This window comes from Artemia franciscana, chromosome 7 (assembly GCF_032884065.1).
Source record: "Artemia franciscana chromosome 7, ASM3288406v1, whole genome shotgun sequence".
In the NCBI taxonomy this organism is placed as follows: Eukaryota; Metazoa; Arthropoda; class Branchiopoda; order Anostraca; family Artemiidae; genus Artemia; species Artemia franciscana.
In genome coordinates, this window is record NC_088869.1 from 9,123,727 (window position 1) to 9,143,759 (window position 20,033).

General features: G+C 34.1%; 1 long non-coding RNA gene across 3 annotated transcripts in view; it reads right to left on the reverse strand.

The window, feature by feature from the left end:
- Window positions 1-11,386: 11,386 nt before the first annotated feature.
- Window positions 11,387-20,033, reverse strand: part of LOC136028813 (uncharacterized) — a 32,012-nt gene continuing 23,365 nt past the window's right edge. For all 3 annotated transcript variants that reach the window (XR_010617880.1, XR_010617881.1, XR_010617882.1), the window contains one exon: window positions 11,387-12,705. This is a non-coding gene — a long non-coding RNA (uncharacterized LOC136028813). The remainder of the gene's footprint in view (window positions 12,706-20,033) is intronic.

Here is a 20,033-nt window from a genome sequence, read left to right on the forward strand (position 1 = left end):
TAAACACGCATCCGTGATCTGCCTTCTGGCAAAAAATGCAAAATTCCACATTTTTGTAGATAGGAGCTCGAAACTTCTACAATAGGGTTCTCTGATACGCTGAATCTGATGGCGTGATTTTCGTTAAGATTCTATGACTTTTAGGGGGCGTTTCCCCCTATTTTCTAAAATAACGCAAATTTTCTCAGGCTCGTAACTTTTGATGGGTAAGACTAAACTTGATGAAACTTATATATTTAAAACCAGCATTAAAATGCGATTCTTTTGATATAGCTATTGGTATCAAAATTCCATTTTTTAGAGTTTTGGTTACTATTGAGCCGGGTCGCTCCTTACTACAGTTCGTTACCACGAACTGTTTGATAATGGTTATTGGGAAGTGTACAGACGTTTTCAGGGGATTTTTTTTGGTTTTGGGGGTAGGGTTGAGGGAGGGGGCTATGTGGGAGGATCTTTCATTGGAGAAATATGCCATGGGGGAAAAAAATTCAATGAAAAGGGCGCAGGACGAATCTGGTCACGTTAGAAAAAAACGTCAAATTAAGAGCTTAATATACAATGCTGGGTGTTCGGAGCCTCTCTATTATGGAGTATAATTTGAAAATAACACAACTATACGAGCGATAAAACATATATACCACAACCATAACTCAACTAACGAAAGAACTGCTAAGAGATAACACAACTATAAAGCGAAAACAGGTGAAAAATAACGGGAAAATAAACGAACTAAGAGGTGGAAGGGGCCCAGAGAAAAAATTTAATCCTTTTCCAATTTTGAGCCTAACTTCCGCAAAGGAGTAATAATGTCAGAAGCCCCGAAATACCGAATTATTTTCTTTTCAAACAGTTCGTGGTAAGGAACTGTAGTAAGGGGCGACCCGGCTCAATAGTAAACGAAACTCTAAAAAAACGGAATTTTGATGCTAAAAGATACATCAAAAGAATCGGATTTTTACGCTGATTCTAAATATATAAATTACAATTAATTTAGTCTTTGTCATCAAAAGTTACGAGCCTGAGAAAAGTTGCCCTATTTTGGAAAAAAGGGGAAACATCCCCTAAAAGTCATAGAATCTTAACGAAAATCAGACTATCGCATTCGGTATATCAGAGAACTCTATAGCAAAAATTTCAAGCTCCTATCTAAAAAATGTGGAATTTTGTATTTTTGCCAGAAGACAAATCACGGGTGCGTGTTTATTTGTTAGTTTGTTTTTTTTTGTTTTTTTCCCAGGGGTCATCTTATCGACCAAGTGGTCCTAGAATGTCGCAAGAGGGCTCATTCTAACGGAAATGAAAAGTTCTAGTGCCCTTTTTAAGTAACCAAAAAAATTGGAGGGCAAACAGGCCCCCTCCCATGCTCATTTTTTCCAAAAGTCAACAGATTAAAATTTTAAGATAGCCATTTTGTTCAGCATAGTCGAAAACCATAATAACTATGTCTTTGGGAATGACTTACTCCCCCACAATCCCTGAGGGAGGGGCTGCAAGTTACAAACTTTGACCAGTGTTTACATATAGTAATGGTTATTGGGAAGTGTACAGACGTTTTCATGGGGATTTTTTGGTTTGGGGGCGGGGTTGATAGGAGAGGGCTTTGTGGGAGGATCTTTTCTTTGAGGAATATGTCATGGGGGAAGAAAAATTCAATGAAAAGGGCGCAGGATTTTCTAGCATTACTATAAAAAAAAACAATGAAAAAATAAACATGAAAACGTTTTTTCAAATGAAAGTAAGGAATAGCATTGAAATTTAAAACGAACAGAGATTAGTACACATATGAGGGGTTCTAAAAATACTTTAGCATAAAGAGCGAGGTATTTAGGAGGAGATAAATACCTCGCTCTTTATGCTAAAATATTTTTAGCGATTTCAACTATTTATTCTACGGCCTTTTTGATTCAGGGGTCATTCTTAAAGAATTGGGACAAAACTTACGATTTAGTGTAAAGAGCGAGGTATTAACGAGGGTACAAACCCCCTCGTACAAATAATAAAAATATAAGAATATAAAAGTTTGTTACGTAAGTTAATTCTTAAGTTACGTATATTTTTTACTAATAAAAACGTACGTTGAATATTAAAAGTTCTAGTAGCCCTTTTAAGTAACCGAAAAATTGGAGGGCAGCTAGGCCTCCTTCCCCACCCCTTATTTCTCAAAATCGTCTGATCAAAACTAAGAGAAAGCCATTTAGCCAAAAAAAATTAATATGCTAATTTCATTTCAATAATTTATGTGCGGAGAGCCAAAATCATGCATTAATTCAAAAACGTTCAGAAATTAAATTAAAAAAAAACTAGTTTTTTTAACTGAAAGTAAGGAGCGACATTAAAACTTAAAACGAACAGAAATTACTCCGTATATGAAATGGGTTGTCCCCTCCGCAGTCCCACGCTCTTTACGCTAAAGTTTTTAATTGTTTTAAAAAATAGAATTGTGGCAAAGAGTCATACTTTAGCGTAAAGAGCGAGGGACTGCGGAGGGGACAACCCATTTCATATACGGAGTAATTTCTGTTCGTTTTAAGTTTTAATGTCGCTCCTTACTTTCAGTTAAAAAAAACTAGTTTTTTTTAATTTATCTCGTCCAAGGACCAGTTCTTTAAGAAAGACTGCTCAAACACAAGGCCCATTGGATTTGAATGAAAAGTATTTTTCAAGAACTTCAAGAATTTAGCGCAAAGAGCGAGGTTTGAGAAAGGGGAAATCCCCTTCATATACCGATCAATTTTTGTTCATTTTAAGTTTTAATATTGCTCCTTACTTTCAGTTGAAAAAACTTATTTTTGTTATTTAATTGGACATAAAGGGGAGTATATTTCCTCCATTCTTGTACTAGATAATTAGGAGAGACCTTGGCTTTCTAAGTAATGGGAGCAAGTAAGTGTTGATCAAAAAGCAAGGTAGGGTTCTACTTTGGCTATATTAATGTTATTCGTCTCACTCACATTACGAAAAAAAAAATCAAGGATCGCTATTGAGTTTATTCTCCATTTTCCCTCTGAAACAAGCCAATTTGCGACAATCCCACAGATTTAACTCAGAGCAGAACGACAAGATATAATTTTATTATTGGATTTATTAGTCTCGGGCCTATCCATTCGCCGAGCCAGGCCTGTGATATTTCTTGAACTTTCTCTTAGAAAAGGATCTACAATTGCTTAAACAATAGGAAAATGATAGTTTTTTTGGTACTGAATTATTTATTAAAGGTCTCAATTAAGGCTATTGAGAAGGTGTTTAAAAAAAACAATTATTACCTCATAATATAGGTCTATAAAATAATTGTAGCTAATACATTTGGACTGAAGCACCATTATTCTTTACCTCCAACCCCCCTAATGTGCAAATATATAGCTCAAATTATATATTTGCCTTTTTTATTTTAAGTAAGACTGCCTTTTTTGGAGAATTTTATTAATCCCCAGGCAAGTTTACCTACCAAGGACAGTGAAACAGAAGTCTGATTCTTTGAGTCGGCTAAGTGGATGTTTACACTGCCATAGATATTTAAAAAAAAATAAGAAAAATCGAAGACTCAATTTTAACGAAAAAGAGCTCCACAATATGCAGTTAAGTAATTTTGAGTTGTAGCGGGCACCAATCAAACAGTTCGTGGTAACGAACTGTAGTAAGGAGCGACCCGGCTCAATAGTAACCAAAACTCTAAAAAATGGATTTTTGATACCAATAGCTACATCAAAAGAATCGCATTTTAATGCTGGTTTTAAATATATAAGTTTCATCAAGTTTAGTCTTACCCATCAAAAGTTACGAGCCTGAGAAAATTTGCGTTATTTTAGAAAATAGGGGGAAACGCCCCCTAAAAGTCATAGAATCTTAACGAAAATCACACCATCAGATTCAGCGTATCAGAGAACCCTACTGTAGAAGTTTCGAGCTCCTATCTACAAAAATGTGGAATTTTGCATTTTTTGCCAGAAGGCAGATCACGGATGCGTGTTTATTTGTTTTTTTGTTTTTTTTTCTTTTTCCCAGGGGTGATCGTATCGATCCACTTGTCCTAGAATGTTGCAAGAGGGCTCATTCTAACGGAAATGAAAAGTTCTAGTGCCCTTTTTAAGTGACCAAAAAAATTGGAGGGCACCTAGGCCCCCTCCCACGCTAATTATTTTCCCAAAGTCAACGGATCAAAATTCTGAGATAGCCATTTTATTCAGCGTAGTCGAAAAACCTTATAACTATGTCTTTGGGGACGACTTACTCCCCCACAGTCCCCATGGGAGGGGCAACAAGTTACAAACTTTGACCTGTGCTTACATATAGTAATGGTTATTGGGAAGTATACAGGCGTTTTCAGGAGGATTTTTTTTGGTTTGGGGGAGGGGTTGAGAAGAGGGGGATATGCTGGGGGAACTTTCCTTTGAGAATTTGTAATGGGAGAAGAAAATTTTCATGAAGGGAGAGCAGGATTTACTAGCATTATTTAAAAAAAAACAATTAAAAAATAAATGTGAAAAAGCTTTTTCAGCTGGAAGTAAGGAACAGCAATAAAACTTAAAACAAACAGAAATTATTACCCATATGAGGGGCTCACCTCCTTCTAATACCTCGCTCTTTACGCTAAAGTATTTTTAGTAATTTCAACTACTTATTCTACGGCTTTTGTGATTCAGGGGGTCATTCTTAATGAATTGGGATAATATTTAAGCTTTAGTGTAAAGAGCGAGGTACTGACGATGGGGCGAATCCCCTCATATATGTAATAAAAACATGAGAATACAAAAGTTCTTTACGTAAGCAATTTTATAAGTTACGTAAATCTTTTACCAATAAAAAGATTCGTAAAAAATTAAAAGTTCTAGTTGCCTTTTTAATTAACCAAAAAATCGGAGGGCAACTAGGCTTCGTCCCCCCCCCTCTGTTTTCTCAAAATCATTCGATCAAAATTATGAAAAAGCCATTGAGCCAAAAAAAAAAAAAAATGCAAATTTCGTTTTGATTATTCCTCTGCGGAGAGCCAAAATCAAAACATGCATTGATTCAAAAACGTTCAGAAATTAAATAAAAAAAAACAAGTTTTTTTTAACTGAAAGTAAGGAGCGACATTAAAACTTAAAACGCAGAGAAATTACTTCGTATATGAAAGAGGCTGCTTCCTCATCAACGCCACGCTCTTTACGCTAAAGTTTTTTACTGTTTTAAAAAGAAGAATTGGGAGAAAGAGTCGAACTTTAGCGTAAAGAGCGAGGCGTTGATGAGGAAGCAGCCTCTTTCGTATACGAAGTAATTTCTGTGCGTTTTAAGTTTTAATGTCGCTCCTTACTTTCAGTTAAAAAAACTTGTTTTTTTTATTTAATTAAAGAAAGGAAGAAGAGATACGAGGGTGAAAAATAAAAGTAAAAAGAAGCTAAAACCAAGTCACTAAACAGCTTAAGAGGGTATAACTTTCCTTCGAAGGGGTAGTTGTCTTTCGGAATTAACAAATTGTAAGTGTTTGAATTGTTATAGACCAAAAGCGTAGTAGGATTTAACTAACTAGTTTTTATTGATTACAAATTTGAATTTACAAAAAGGTCCAATATTGAAAATTGTCTAAATTATTTTAGAAATAAACAGCATGTGACATCTAACAATTACATTACTATTGGATTCTAAAGACATCTTTCATGCTCAATTTCAAACCCATAGATTTTAAAATTATGTTGATTCTAATTTTTTTTTTTTTTTTGAGAAGACAACAATAATTTCAAATGTAAAACCGAAATATATTATTAAAGTCTTGCGAAAGATTCAAAGATTATATCCTTTACACGAGATTATTCTATTTATAAAAGTTCTTAGCAGTAGTAATATTTTTTTTGCAACAACAAACAAAATCAATAGAGAGCATACAAAAACAGTGCCTTGCGAGGGTGAGCTAGTAACCAAAAAATCATAACAAATACAGGATAATCCTATAACTAGTTGCATCATGAAATACATGTATAAACTATTCACATAAAATAGAACTACATAATATCATAATTTAAAATCAAGAACATTCAGAAATTTAATCATACTTACGAACATCTAAAAAAATCATTAAAAATCAATTGCATTGTTATCAATTTTATTCTTGTTTAATCCCAATCTGTTTCGAACGAGAGGTTACCAACTTTCAAAAATCATGTACACCATATGGCAGGAGCCAAGCGTGCCCAAAGTTTGCCAAGAGTGGCGGAACTGTACTAAGAATTTAGAGAACTACGCCACGCGCAGGGGAGCTGTATGGCACATGTAGAGCTCCGAGATGTTCACCAGTCGGCAGAAAACCGACGATCTTTTCTTTTTGAAGGTATATTTACCAAGCAATCAAAACTGAACAAAAAACCTAAGATATCCTCTTATCCAAGTACCGTGGTAATGATTCGTAAAATATACATATCTGAATTTAAAAACTTCCAGATACTTCCAGGAAGAAACGTACTTTAAAGCACCATATCGTGTCATACTTTCCTGAATTCAAGAACCGGGAAAAAGCGAAACATTTTTTTTTTGTTAAAATTAATTTAGAGCCTATTTGCCCTTGGTCAAGAATGTAAATTATCAATTATGTCTGCTATCTACGTCTACGGCAATTTCTTATCTGACAGCTATGCCATCATCGTTTAAGATGGCACTATAATATACACGCAGTTTTCAGTCATATCATCAACCTTGAAACAACAATCTGGGACGTAATTAGGCATGTCTTTAATAAAATACAGAAAAGGGTCGGACCTACATAACGTCCTTGTATGAATCTGCAAGCTATAGGGCAGAGTCCAGGTTGTACGGAATTCATCTCCACAAACTAGTACCGATTGCTGAGGACTTTTTTACGTGATCCATACAGTTCCCATATTTTGAACAGTCGGCTATCTTTAACTGTGTCAAAGATTTCATTAAATTTGTAAACAGAGCACTAGCCTTAAAGCCAATACTTATAGCTACATCAATTACACTAGTTAGAAATATCAATACATTTTCTGTCGTTCAAATCATTCGAAACCAGACTGATTACTATTCAACAGACTAATTTCTCTCGAAATCGATTACCTGGCCCTGATGCATTTTTCAACAAGAAAAGAAATAACAGGCAGCAGTGAAAGAGAAGGGTCTTTACCAAAATTATTTTTGTCAAAATCTAGAAAAACCGGTGTCTTTCTTACTTCATATTCACAATGTGGAGGCTTACCTTGTTGAAAACAACCATTAATCAGTGATATTAAAATTCTATATTGTGAGAAAAAATACATTACAGGATCCTTATTTACACTACGACACTGCCGGACGAACTATTTTCTATGTTGAACATAGTAAATGGTGAAATAATTGATTCATTATCTGCTGATTAACGAAGCCTTTTAATAAGGTGATCCATCAGCCTGAGATATTCGGAGGTAGGATTTAACCACAAATGGACAATCCAGTTTTTACCCTTATCATTAGCAAAATATTCTATGTTAAGATAAAAATGTAGTTATTACGAAGATATTAATGAAAAAAATATTGTTGCTGATGCTATTTGATTGGCTCAAAGGAATAACAGACCCTCTTTTTGCCTTGAAATATGCAGCAGTCTTACATTACTTAAAAACATGCTGTTACAATTTTGCAACAATGGAGAATCTATCAGTTAATTACATTCCACATTGTCACAGGCACTTTGGCTAAGTTTTTGTCAGCTTTTTCTTTTTTTGTGGGAGGAGGGGACGGGGTCGAGATGTTGCTTATTGATGACAAATACTTTGGGATAAGTAAAGCTCAGATGGCGATACTGTTTATATAGAAGATGTAAATTTTCAAAACCTCCAGTGCACAGAGCTCACAAGAATATACACATTTAAGAATTTAGTAGATTGTAAGTCAAGTCAAGTTCACTGTATTTGAAGGCCAAACAATTTAATAGGTCCCAATAGCTGATATATTATCTTAATATATTGTATATTACGCGAATTAATAATAATTAATATCATTTATTGCTATCCCTTAAAATAATAAAACCGCTCAGAACAAGAGTTTGAAATAAGAAAATGGGACCAAGGAAAAATTGCAGTTAACTATAAACCATTTAGACTTTTAAGCACATCTTTCGCGTGTCTTAAATACTATAAGATAACAACATACATCAGTGGGAAATTGACTATTCTATTGCAGTGGTTAGTAATTATAGATGATGCTGTTTAGATAATCGTTTCAAGGGCGATAATGCGTCTCTGAATTTAGTGAAGGATTTCAACACAGTTGGCTATGGCTTCCTTTTGGAAAATGTGAGATTTCTGGGACCCGTGGTAAAGCTCTTGTCGTTATAAAGAGCTTCTTGAGAAACCGGTACCCCAAGTCAGGACTTGTTCTTTTTTAACAAAACCAAGATTCGAACTTGTGTCCCAAAAGACTTAGGATTACTAGTACAGTTTTCCATCCACTCAGCAAAGGGTGACTAAAAAACTCAATTGTGTATCGACATACTTTTTACTTCCTGAAGAAATTCATGTTTGAATCAAAGTACCTTTGAATATGCGGCATGGTCGTATCTACTGCGCTGTCACAAGATAAGTTCGCAGTTGGAAATTTGCATTCTTAGCTGAGGGTGAATAGGCTCGAAGTTAATTTTCATCAGAAGGTTTGGGGAAAAAAGGGCGAGGGGAGAAGTTTAGTTAACCTCCGATCAATTTTGACTCTTAAAAAGGGCTCTAAAATTTCCTATCGAACGAGCCTCCTCAGAAGTTTATATGAACACCCTTATAGGAACACTAGTAGCAGTAATAATGTATTATTTTCAGTAATAGTAAAAGTAGCGGCAGCAGTAGTACTTTTAGATCAAGGTTCAATTCATCATTGAGCATTAGATCATATTCTGCGCTGTATGAGATACGCTGCAAAGAATACAAGGACCTGGGAATCAAAGAAAATGCTTGGAAGGAGGTGACAAAAGCACTTGATGAATCAGTAAAAAGTTTATCCCGTTTCTCTTGCATTTATTCTTCGATTCAGAAAGTTATGACATGATGTGCAACTCAACAGCGTGTTTCTTCTTGTAAGAACCGGAAGTTTATGTTGAGTAAATTGTTTCATTCACGGTAATTTCGCAGTCTGTAGAACAGTGTCCCGTAACTCTGGTACAACGAGAAAACTTAAAGGTTTTCTCCTCCTTCTACCATACACCTTATTCATTCCTTCCTTCTCCTCCCATGCAAAATTTACTGTATTAACGTTTATCTTGTGATGTTTTCCTCCGTACTTTTTCCAGCGCGTGTATTAAGCCGGGGCCAGGATTCCCCGGTCCTCTGGAAAGTTCTGCCTGCGGAAAGTCCCACCTCCTCCTCCATGGGAAATTTCCCCATACATAAAATTTAGGAGTCACAGAGGAAGTACGAAATAGGTACCTCAATATGTCAATCAAGGGTAGAAAAAAGGACCAGATATCAAAAACAGTTCAGGGACATCAAAAATAGATATTAAAACAGTTTTAGTTTGTTTCCAATCACTTTTGACTTAACGAATTACTAACACACTCAGTTTCCGATCGAATGAGCATCATCTGAAGTTTCTATGACCATGATTAGGATGAGGAAGGGGCAGCCTCACTCTTATAAGGAATAAATTCTGATCATTTTGGAGTATATTGTTAAAAACTTTTATAATAACGGTGGAGTTTAATGCTATTTACTTTAATAATAATGGTCTGGACCAGAAATATCCCGAAAATCAAGGGGGATTATATATCAATTTCTGCCTCCACCACCCTCACCCCTTAGAACTAATTATGTTTTTTATCTGAGGGATCAATGAGAATTGGGATGCTTAGGCATTAAAATCCAACCTTTGGGGCATTTACCCCCTTCCTAACTGCGCATTTACCCCCTTCCTAGCTGCAAAAAACATGAGAGGACCCTTCTGTAGAAGTTACAAGCTATCATCTACAAATATTTAGAATTGCTTATTTTTGGCCAGAGTGATCATGGTTAAAACAACAACAAGTAAAACAACAGGGACTTACCTAAGACAGTGAAATTTGTTTAAACCTTAAGAATATTTCGGCTCTATATCAAAGAGCCATTCTCAGCAAACAGGACAAACAAATGAAATAAAACTTATAATAAAATGGGATCTTTAACACTATAATCTAAGAATTAAAACAGCCCAAACTTCGTTGTTTGTATGATGAAAAGCCAGTGTGGTCTTGGTCGTTACTTAAATATCATGGATGTGTGTTGTTTCTTGTTTTTTCCCAAGGATGATTATATCAAGCCATGAGTCCTAGAAGATTGAGACAGGGCTGATTTGCAAAAATTTAAAAGTTTAAGTGCCCTTTTAAGTGTCCAAACAGAACTGAGAGCAACTAGCCCTCTTCACATGTCCCTCTTTACCCCAAAGACATCTGGGTGAAATTTTGAGATAACCATTTGGTTCATCATAATTGAAAGGTCCAAAGCAACTCGTGCCAGTAATAACCAAAACTCTAAAAGTAAATGAACTTAACATTATGCTTAACTCCAAAAATATACTTAACAACATATAGGCTTAACAACATATCTGTAATAATCTTATCTGTTATAATATACTTAACAACATATCTATCAATATGACAGATCGTTGGAGAAATACAGTCAAGAAAGAAATACTGGACTTTTAAACAATAGAGACCAGGATGTCACCGATCTTCTGGGCTTCTGCCGAACTGAATTTTATACGAAGAACGCTGGATTTTTGCCAAAAATATTATTCGGTCGAAAAAGTAGGACGCAAGCTCACCTCGCACAATGCACGCATCTGATGAAAGTTAAACGGATAAAAATGGACTTTCGCTACCCTGGGACTCAATCAAACTTCTGGATTTTACAAAAACAATAGACACCAGGCTTTTGCCAAACTGACTTTCACACGACACCTATATGACAGTTGATGACCTTTAGCAAAGCTTCTGGACTTCTGCCGAACTAATACGACAGAAATTGACCTTTTCAAACAGACTATTTGCAATGGGAAAATATACATATTCCAGATATAAATACATTTATTAGGCCAATTATATAATATATCACAAATTATATAGCATATAATAAAATAAGCACCACATAGTAAATATGTCTTTCTATTAAAGGAAAAACAAAACAGATCCCCAAGCCCAGATCTAGGGAATGACTTGTGACAAATAATATAAGACACACTTTTAGTGCAAGACTAGTATAAAAAAGATTTAGTTTTAGCTCCAAAGCTTTTTTTTCAAATTAAATAAAACTTTCTCCTTTGATATCAATTCAGAAAAGGACATATTTCTAAACCATAGATAGACATATTCTATCAAGCCAAGCGAAAGAAACATACAAACTTTTTTCTCAAAAAAAAAAAAAAAAAAAAAAAAAAAAAAAAAAAAAAAAAAAAAAAAAAAAAAAAAAAAAAAAAAAAAAAAAAAAGGTTCGGAAAGTAAGGTTAAAGATATAATCTTTCTCCAAGATAAGAAATTTAAATTCTTGGGACTAGTGTACCCTGTTGCATGAGCTTTACAGACGAGTGATTTCTTGAAAAGGAACAAAGTTTTAAACAATGTCGTTATATTTTTAAATATAATGGTATTATTATGTCGTTATATTTATGAAAAAAATGTATATTATGGCGAAAAAAATACTTTTTATTTTTGACGTTTTAATTTCAACAAAATCCTATCTTACAAACGAGTTAATTAGAATCAGATCTCAAAACCTCTAGTTGTCCAACATTTTAAGATTTAGCAAAACCCAATCAAGTTTCTGTGACTTCCGCCACCAAACTCTGATTTTAGGCTTTAAAAACTCTGGAAAAGAGTAAGGTTAAAAATTGTCATTCTTTGCTATTTTTTAGCCATTTTATCGTATTACCTTTACCGTCTTGTTATTAAAATATATGCATCTGTCATCTGTAGACCTCACTACAAAAGTGGAAAAACCCAAAACTAAGTATTGAGATATAGCCTCCTGAGGTAAAGCAACAATAATTGAATTATTTATAGGCTTTTACAATTAGATATGACCAAATAATAATTATTGAACCACTTTGGATTTTCAATAGGACAATTTTTTTGGTAAAAATTTGGAAAAAATTGACTTGCTACACAGCTACTCTGAAACACAAACTAATTTTTTTTAGAAAATATAACAGTTCAAAATAGGGGAAAATCTTTTAGTGGACAGTGAAACAAATATAAAATTTTTTAACTGAATATTTCGGACACATATACTGCTTGAATTTTACTGCTGATGATGGACACTGTATATGTGTCCGAAATATTCAGTTAAAAATTTTTATATTTGATTAAAAGGTTTCATCCCTATTTTGAACTGTTATATTTTTGTCACGGAAAGGCAGCGTGGTCTTCGAAGTTACCTAACTTTTTTAGAGTCCGTAGGGAACTACTGAAATATTTTAACGACGTACAAATAACGTATTCAACATGCTTTCAATATTCTCTCAATAAAAAGTGATGACTGTAACCTTCAATTCTCATCAACCCAAATGCATTTTCAAGAACCCATTCTTTTTTAACTTGAAAGGTCAAAATTTTATTAAATTCTATCTATGGTTTATCAAAATATCCCATTAAATGTTAACCAAGCTTAGTAGCTAAAACCTAAGGCACAAAAAAAAACAAACAAAAAAAACAGGACCTATTTCACTGTAAAAGAGATACGTCATCCCTGGTAACCATAGCTTTGGCAGCTGTGCTGTTCTCTTCGTTTTCTGCAAAAAATATTATGCATTAAAAATATTATTAATATAAGATATATAAATATATTAAATATTATATATAATATTCAAAATATATTAAAATATAAGAAATAAATATTATAATAAAATATAAATAAAATATAATATAATATAAAAATATGGAATATAATATAAAAAATATAAAATATAGAAAATGTAATATATTATAAAATAAAAAATATTAAAATATAAGAGATATTATTACTTTTGGGTCAAGCATTAATATATTACTACCAAACAAAACAACCCTACCAATTCAAAGCATAAAGCAACTTTTTCCTATTAGGGGCTGGGTATACACGAATCAATTGTGTTTTTACAACTAAAATAAAATATTTGCTCATAGCATTAAGGTGTCAGAGGTTGACACATGGACAGCGCCCTTGCTTTTTTTATCATTCTTAGCGCTTCATAACGAGTATAATAGAAACACACCAATTACAAAATACACCAAAAATTTGAGCCCCCTTTATTTTGAACTTATCAATTCATATTTTTCTCTATTATATTATAACATTTTATAATTTAATAAAATGTCAGATAATACCAGACAAAGTCAGCGATGAGTTTGTAAAAATGCATCAAATAGAATACATTCTTAGTACTTTGCTAAAATTTATAATTAATTCACATTTATGATTTTATTATTATTTAAAATTTATTAAAAATTATGCCAGTAAGATCCAGGGTGTGCATGCCTTCCTGGCTTCAAACGTTTTGTATCTAGGTAGAGTTCACTGTTCTCAGTTATATAGTAGTCTAACAGTTCCCCACTTACTTGCCCTTGCTCCTGTTTGGTCTTTTCTTAATTGTGGTAAGAGAAAGCAAGTTCATCATCTTTTAATTAAATTTGCAAAGTATCTAATGGAACTTCCAACTTGGAAAAGTAACTCTTTTCTGCAAAAAAGTATCCCTTGGTAAACTTAACTGGGATTAAAGAGAAGCGTATTTGTGATTTCTCTACTGAATGGCAGAAGTCTTCCTATCTTTGGTCATTTCTGTTTGTCCTTTGTTTGTAGTTGTCAAAGTGTGTTTTTATTTCTGTTCTGTTCCGTTTCTTTTTTATTTTTTACTTTTATTCTTTCTTTTTCTGGACTTTTTATTTTGAACTTCATCAATTCAAATTTTTCTTTTTTATATTATGACATTTCGCAAGTTAATAAAATCTCAGACGATACCAGACCTGGTAAGCGAAGACCTTATAAAAAAGCATCAAATAAAAAGAAATCAGACTTAATAAATTGAATTGTCATTCAATTTCCGATTATTTTTTTTTCAGTTACCCTTTCACCGTTAGATGGAAAGGGTCTCATTTATTTTAGTGGCTACTTTTCACCGTTTGTTTTTTGTTTTTTACTTTTGCACTGAGAACGGCTGAGCGGAGGTCTCAGCTAAAATGTATGCACTGCTTTTGTCATTTTCACTTCTTATCTTTTTTCTTCTTCTCTACACATATCCTTTTCACATCTTGTCTAACTTTTGAGTTCTTAGTTCAGTAATCCTAGAATCAAAAATAAATTGCATTCCACTATTACTACCACAGCAAAATATTTTGCATTTTGTTACCAGATTTTGGACTAGACTGCCATGTTTAAACATTTCGCACTTGCTTCCTACTGTATCATCCAGATTTTTTGACACCGACTTCGATATTTAGACATTTTCTTGACCATTCTGAAAAGACATTTTCTTGACCATTCTAACTTCAATACATAGGGTGAAGTTAAAGGAGCTATTTACTTTTTTGTGCACTTTTTTTTTATTCTGTGGACTTCAGTACAGTAATAGTAAAAGCACAAATAAATTATGCTCTACTATTAATACCACCATAACATACCTTGTCATACCATCAAAGTATTAGAGGTTGAGATGTGTTGAAGAATATGGGGCCTTTTTAATGATCCTCAGTTCTCCACAAGGAATATTTCTGGACACTACTTACTTTTTATTTTTGTTTGGTTTTGAGGTGCTTGGTCATCTTCTGCTGTGATTACCACCACAAATTATTTCGACATAGATTAAGGTATCAGAGAGAGGTTGATACATGTTGAAGAATAAGGACTTGTTCAGCCACTCTCAGTAATGTGTAAGGAATATATTTGGGAGAACAGATATTCATATGTGCTTATGTAGTATATGATCCTTCTTATATATTCAAAAATATTTAGTAACAAAAACAATAAATTTTGCATTTTGCCGACAGTGACTTTAGGAATCTCATGCAAGTTGAAATTCATTGCATAGTTTCTATCAAGATGGCACCCTTTTTCGTGAAGTTTAATTCCTGTTTCTAAAATACAGTAAAACTGAATTTACAAATAGCCTTTAATGAGTAACTTCAAATTATACATTTTTCATATTCATCATCAGCATGAATAATGTATTTTGCTGTTGTATTTATTGTAATCGTGACGTTTTAGAGGTTCGGTTTCTAATGACAAATGCTACTTTTTACATACACTTCTTTACTACGAGCCTTTAGACCCAATGATTTTATTACAATTTTATAATATATGTAATAAGTATGATTATATGCGAAGGAGAATTATTATTCCCTCCTTCAACTCCGTTTTAGATTCAACTTTAATATACGCAGAATAATACTTCAAGAATAATATTGATCCCTGAAAAAAAACATGTCCCTCCAATATTTTTAGAACTAAAATTTTAGGTGTTATGCACTATGGATCTGAGGTTTGTGTTTGGCAGGTTTGGCATTGCGTTGGATGGGTTAGAAACAGTGCAACTAGGATAGTTTAAGAGATTAAATATAATTAAACGTAAAAATAGTGAAATACAATAAACACAATTTGCACTTTACTGAAAAAACAAAAATACAAATGACCATGGATTGTCAGTTTAATTGACATATACTGATATTTATTCCTTAAAAGTTTTGATAATTTTACATTTATGAAAGTAAGAAAAGTGAAAACATTTCAAGCGTATTTTGTTTTCAGTAAAGCGCAAATTGTGTTTTGGTCTTGAGAAGGCATGGGGGTTATCAGCCTTACTCATGTTATTTTTTGCTCGTTTTGAGTTTGATTTGGCTATTTACTGTAATTTCTGTTCGTTTTGAGTTTCATTTATCTATTTTTATTTTTGCTCATTCTTGTCTTAATGGAGCTCTTTAATTTTCTTCGAAAAACTTGTTTTGTATAAAATGTATTTAATATTAATTTATGTTCGTTTTTTTACTGACATAGTAAAAGTTTTTTTTATTGCTTTAAAAAGTAGAGCTGTGAGAAAGGGTCAAACTTTAGCGTAAAGAGCGGGGCGTTTAAGAGGGAACAGCCCCTTTCATATACGGAGTAATTCCTGTTCGTTTTAAGTTTTATGGCGCTCCTTACTGTCAGCTGAAAAAAACTTGTTTTTCTATTTAATTCTATAAGAATTCATAGTATGGATTGCTATTTGTATATCGGAGAAACTTTTTCAACAATCGTTAATCCTGACACAAACAGTTTTTTTTTTAATTTAATTGTATAGCTTCTGAAGTTGACCTGAAAAATAAAACATAATAACACTCCCAAAAGATTCTACCTATGCTCTTTGACAACATATTCATTGAACCTTATATGCCCGGGGCATAACTTAAAACCCTTGCACCTGGGCTCTAGAGGGTTATTTATACCTTGAAGCGATCGTTATATGCTCTTTTGAGTATTGTTAACAAAATGGCAATCTCACAATTTTGATTGGACGTGTTTGGGGAAAACAGGTTGTCAGAAGGGGAGGGGGCTAGTTACCCTACATCAATTTTGACCTTTAAAAAGGAACTAGAACTATATATTTCGAATCAAATGAGCTTCCTCTAAGGTTCAAACAACCACACCTTCTACAGAGAGCTTATATGCCCTCGGGATACAACCTACAACCCTGGTCCCCAGACTTTGGAGGAGGGGTTGTGTCAATCCCAAAGGCCTTGGTATGTGATTTTTGGACTGCTTTTAAACAAATGGCTATCTCAAAATATCAGTAATATAGCATATTAAACAATATAAATTTCTTAATATAATAGCTTAATATATAATATAATTCTACAATATATAATTATGAGTCATTAATCTTATTTTAGAAAAAAACTTATCTTGTCTTGTGTTTTTTTAAACAAAAATATCTGATTCGCGTTCACTTTCCTGTTGGAGACTCAAAAGCCATTCTAATCCTTTCATCTTACAACAATGAATGACAAAATAGCCTACGTTTAAAATATTTTAACTTTTTTAATTTTAATAAATAAAAATTATTAGAACTTTAAGGAATTATACGTATACTAAACAGACCATCCACAGCCATATTTTTTCACTAAAGTGCAAATTATGTTCCTGGTCTTGAAAAGGTATGGGTCAAAGACATATTTTCCGGACCTTTCAACTATGTTGAACAAAATGGCTGTCTCAAAATTTTGATTGGATGTGTTTGGGGAAATGTTGAGCGTGGAAGGGGTGCTAGTTGCCCTACACTCACTTTCGACATTTAAAAAGGGCAGTAGTCCTTTCAATGTTTAACTGAATGAGCTATTTTCAAAGTTTCTACGACAACAAATGACCATCTCAAAATATCTATCAGATGCATTTATATCCACCCTCCGATCGCAGTGAATCTTGAAAAGGCACTAGAATTTCTGATTACCAATCCACAGAGCCTCCTCCAAAGTTTACACGATCACCCTTTCTATATAAAACTGTTATGCCCCCAAGGCATAACGTGCAACCCTTGTCCTGAGGGCTGTGAGGGGGGGGGGTTGTCATCTTCAAAGATATGATTTCCGAACTTGTCAACTACGTTGATTGAAATGACTACCTCAAAAATCTTGAGTGAGTGTGCTTGGGGAAATGGTGGGTGTGGGAGGAGGGGTTACTTATTTACTCACCTTCGACAATTAAAAAGGGAACTAGCTCTTTCAATTTCCAATCGATTGAGCCTTTTTCGAAGTTTCTACAACAACAAATGGCCATCCGAAAATTTCTATCTGATGCTTTTCGGGAAAAATACGAGGTGTGGGGGAGGGGTATCCACCCTCCCATCATTCTAAATCGCAAAAAGGGCAATCCAATAAGCCCCTCTGAAATTTATACGATCATCATTTCTATACATAAACCTTATATGCCCCAAAGGCGTAAATTACTGCACATGCCCAGAGGGTTGCAGGGGGTGGTCATCCTCAAATACATAATTTCCAGATTTTTCAACTACGTTTCACAAAATGGCTATCTCGAAATTTTGGATGTAATTGGGGAAATGGTGGGCGTGGGAGGAGGGGTTAGTCGCCCTACCATCACTTTCGACTATTAAAAAGGGCACTAGCCCTTTCAATTTCCAATCAAATGAGGTCCTTTTGCAGTTTCTACGACAACAAATGGCTATCTCAATTTCTATCAGATAATTTCTATCAGATGCATTTCGGGTAAAAACGAGGTGTGGGGGGGATTATCCACCCTCCGATCACTCTGAATCTCAAAAAGGGCACTAGAACGCCTGATTACCGATACTATGAACCCCTTCCGAAGTTTATGCGATCACCCTTTCTATATATACCTTATATGCCCCCAGAACATAACTTACAACCCTTACCCTAAGGGCTTTGGGGAGGGAGGGCTGTCATTCTTAAAGATATAGTTTCCAGGCCTCTCAATTATGTTGAACAAAATCACTGTGTCATAATTTTGATCGTATGTTTTTGGGAAAATGGTGGGCGTGAGAGGGGGTTTAGTTGCCCTCCAATCAATTTCGACTATTAAAAAGGGCACCAGCACTTTCGATTTCCAAACGAATGAACCTTTTTCGAAGTTTCTACGACAACAAATAGCCATCTTAAAATTTCGATAACATGCATTTCGGGAAAATACGAGGTGTGGGCGGGGGGGGGGGGGGGGGGAATATCCACCCTCCTATCACACTGAATCTCAAAAATGGCACTACAACTTCTGATTAGCATTCCAATGAGCCCCCTTAAAAGTTTATACGATCACCATTTCTACATAAAACCTAACATGCCCCCGGGGGCATAACTTACAATCTTTGTCCTGAGGGCTATAGGAGTTTGCTAATCGCTCTGAATCTTGAAAAAGACACTAGAACTTCTGATTACAAATCCACTGAGCCCTCTCCAAAGTTAGTATTGCGCTCTCCAATTACTATTGACTATCGAAAAGGGCACTAGCCCTTTCAATTTCCAGTCAAATGAACCCTTTTCGAAGTTTCTACGACAACCCCTTCTATACGAAGTGCCCTATTGTGCTGCCTATGATTTCCAAGCATTTTCTTACAGACTGAACTCGTGAAATCTCTAGAAGTTCATCCATTCTGCTAACACCTTTATCTAAGATGATTAAACCATCAGCATGGTTAAACCGTATATGAAAGGGGTTGTCCCCTCCTCAACGCCCGCTCTTTAAGCTAATGTTTGAATCTTTATCACAACTCTACTTTTTAAAACAATAAAAAGTACTTTAGCGTAAACAGCGAGGCGTTGAGGAGGCGACAACTCCTTTCATATTCGGAATAATTTCTGTTCGTTTTAAGTTTTGATGTCGCTTCTTACTTGCAGTTAAAAAAAAACTGTTTTTTATTTAGTTTCTGAAAATTTTTTGAATTAATGCATGCGTGGATTTTGGCTCACCGCACATGAATAAATAAAACGAAATTTGCATATTATTTTTTTTCGCTAAATGGCTTTCTCATAGTTTTAATCGGACGATTTTGATAAAAAAAAGGGTGGGAGAGGAGGCCTAGTTGCCCTCCAATTTTTGGTTACTTAAAAATGCAACTAGATTTACGTAACGAACTTCCATATTTGTGTATTTTTATTACGTACATGAGGGGGTTCGCCCCCTCATCAATACCTCACTCTTTACACTAAAGCTTGAATTTTGTCCCAAATCTTTAAGAATGACCCTTGAATCACAAAGGCCGTATAATAAGTAGTTGAAATTACTAAAAATACTTTAGCGTAAAGAGCAAGGTGTTGTGGAGGAGACGAACCCCCTTATATACGTAATATTTTAAGTTCGTTTTAAGATTTAATGCTGCTCATTACTTCCAGTAGAAAATTGTTTTTATTTATTTTCTCATTGTTTTTTTTAAATAATGCTAAAAGGTAGAAAAAACGACAGCAGAAGGTTTTTCAGCGGAAGCAAGACATTTAATTCAGCGTGGGATTAACTCTATTGTGTATTAAATAAAAAAACAAGTTTTTTAACTGAAAGTAAGGAGCGACATTAAAACTTAAAACGACCAGAAATTACTTCGTATATGAAAGAGGCTGCTTCCTCATCAACGCCTCGCTCTTTACGCTA